Source organism: Arachis stenosperma, chromosome 2, assembly GCF_014773155.1.
Source record: "Arachis stenosperma cultivar V10309 chromosome 2, arast.V10309.gnm1.PFL2, whole genome shotgun sequence".
In the NCBI taxonomy this organism is placed as follows: Eukaryota; Viridiplantae; Streptophyta; class Magnoliopsida; order Fabales; family Fabaceae; genus Arachis; species Arachis stenosperma.
Window position 1 is genome coordinate 87,623,544 of NC_080378.1, and position 2,809 is coordinate 87,626,352.

The 2,809-nt window shown below is 36.5% G+C and overlaps 1 non-coding gene across 1 annotated transcript; it reads left to right on the forward strand.

Moving 5' to 3' along the window:
- The first annotated feature begins 300 nt into the window (after positions 1 to 300).
- Positions 301 to 408, forward strand: LOC130964887 (small nucleolar RNA R71). Its single transcript, XR_009080953.1, has one exon. It is a non-coding gene; the product is annotated as a small nucleolar RNA R71 (small nucleolar RNA).
- Positions 409 to 2,809: the final 2,401 nt, after the last annotated feature.

Consider the following 2,809-nt stretch of genomic DNA (forward strand, 5'->3'; position numbering starts at 1 on the left):
TTGCATTCCAGACAGACTTTGAGAAATCAAATTGACTTGTTGAGTCAATATTTTGTTCTGAGCCAATATGGCATTCAGAGTATCAATCTCAAGAACTCCTTTCTTCTGACTTGTCCCATTGTTCACAGGATTCCTTTCAGAAGTGTACATGAATTGGCTATTTGCAACCATTTCAATTAGTTCTTGAGCTTCTGTAGGCGTCTTCTTCAGATGAAGAGATCCTCCAGCAGAGCTATCCAAAGACATCTTGGATAGTTCAGAGAGACCATCATAGAAAATGCCTATGATGCTCCATTCAGAAAGCATGTCAGAAGGACATTTTCTGATCAATTGTTTGTATCTTTCCCAAGCTTCATAGAGGGATTCTCCATCCTTCTGTCTGAAGGTTTGGACTTCCACTCTAAGCTTACTCAATTTTTGAGGTGGAAAGAACTTTGCCAAGAAGGCATTGACTAGCTTTTCCCATGAGTCCAGGCTTTCTTTAGGTTGTGAGTCCAACCATGTCCTAGCTCTGTCTCTTACAGCAAAAGGGAATAGCATAAGTCTGTAGACCTCAGGGTCAACCCCATTAGTCTTGACAGTGTCACAGATTTGCAAGAATTCAGCTAAGAACTGATGAGGATCTTCCAATGGAAGTCCATGGAACTTGCAATTCTGTTGCATTAGAGAAACTAATTGAGGCTTAAGCTCAAAGTTGTTTGCTCCAATGGCAGGGATAGAGATGCTTCTCCCATAGAAGTCGGGAGTAGGTGCAGTAAAGTCACCCAGCACCTTCCTTGCATTGTTTGCATTGTGGTTATTTTCGGCTGCCATGTCTTCTTCTTTGAAGATTTCTGTTAGGTCCTCTACAGAGAGTTGTGCCTTAGCTTCTCTTAGCTTTCGCTTCAAGGTCCTTTCAGGTTCAGGATTAGCCTCAACAAGAATGCTTTTGTCTTTGCTCCTGCTCATATGAAAGAGAAGAGAACAAGAAAATGTGGAATCCTCTATGTCACAGTATAGAGATTCCTTGAGGTGTCAGAGGAAAAGAAAATTAGAAGGCAGAAGTAGAAAATTCGAACTTATCAAAGAAGATGGAGTTCGAATTTTGCATTAAGGAATAGTGTTAGTCCATAAATAGAAGGATGTGAGAAGAGGGAAAGAAGTTTTCGAAAATTAAGTAAAAGATTTAAAAACATTTTGAAAAACACTAATTTATTTTCGAAAATAAGAGTGGAAAAGAAATCAAGTGATTTTTGAAAAAGATTTTGAAATTAGAAATTAAAAAGATTTGATTGAAAACTATTTTGAAAAAGATGTGGTTAAGAAGATATGATTGGTTTTAAAAGGATGTGATTGAGAAGATATGATTTGAAAAACATTTTAAAAAAGATTTGATTTTAAAAATTAATAACTTGGCTAACAAGAAAAGATATGATTCAAAAATTAAACCTTTCTCAACAGAAAAGGCAACATACTTGAAGTATTGAATCAAATCATTAATTGATAGCAAGTATTTTTGAAAAAGGAAAGAAAAAGATTTGATTGAAAAATTGATTTGAAAAAGATTTGATTTTGAAAAGATTTTGAAAGCTAAAAAAAATCTGCATTAAAAACAAAATCTTCCCTCTTGTGCCATCCTGGCGTTAAACGCCCAGAATGGTATCCATTCTGGCGTTTAACGCCCAAAATGCTACCCTTTTGGGCGTTAAACGCCCAACCAGGTACCCTGGCTGGCGTTTAAACGCCAGTCTGCCTTCTTCACTGGGCGTTTTGAACGCCCAGCTTTTTCTGTATAATTCCTCTGCTGTATGTTCTGAATCTTCAATTCTCTGTATTATTGACTTGAAAAGACACAAATTAAAAATATTTTTGGATTTTTTATAATGAGGAATAATCAAAATGCAACTAAAATCAAATAACAATGCATGCAAGACACCAAACTTAGTAGTTGTATACTACCGACACTAACAAAATGAGAATGCATACGGAAAACAACAAAACAATCAAGTCAAGAGAATTTAAAGATCAGAGCATGGAAATCATCAAGAACAACTTGAAGATTGATGAAGACACATGAATGAATGCATGCAATTCACACCAAACTTAATATGAGACACTAGACTCAACAAGAAACATAAAATATTTTTGGGTTTTTATGATTTTGTAATTTTATTTTTTTTTTGGATTTTTCGAAAATTAAGTGAAAAGAAAAATAAAGGAATCAAAATTCTTAATGAGAATTCCAGGAATCATGCAATGTTAGTCTAAAGCTACAGTCTAAAGGAATTAGACATGGCTAGCCAAGCTTCAGCAGGACATTGCATTCAAGAGCTAAATTGATGAGAATCAATCAGCTTTGGTGATGATAAGAACATCACCTTGAAACACTAGAATTCATTCTTAAGAACTCTGAAGATAAATACCTAATCTAAGCAACAAGATGAACCGTCAGTTGTCCATACACGAAACAATCCCCGGCAACGGCGCCAAAAACTTGGTGGGCGGAATTGTGATCACTACAACTTCGCACAACTAACCAGCAAGTGCACTGGGTCGTCCAAGTAATAAACCTTACGCGAGTAAGGGTCGATCCCACGGAGATTGTTGGTATGAAGCAAGCTATGGTCACCTTGTAAATCTTAGTCAGGCAGACTCAAATGGGTATAGATGATGAATGAAACATAAAGATAAAGATAGAGATACTTATGTATATCATTGGTGAGAGCTTCAGATAAGCGTATGAAGATGCCTTCCCTTCCGTCTCTCTGCTTTCCTACTGTCTTCATCCAATCCTTCTTACTCCTTTCCATGGCAAGCTTATGCAAGGGTT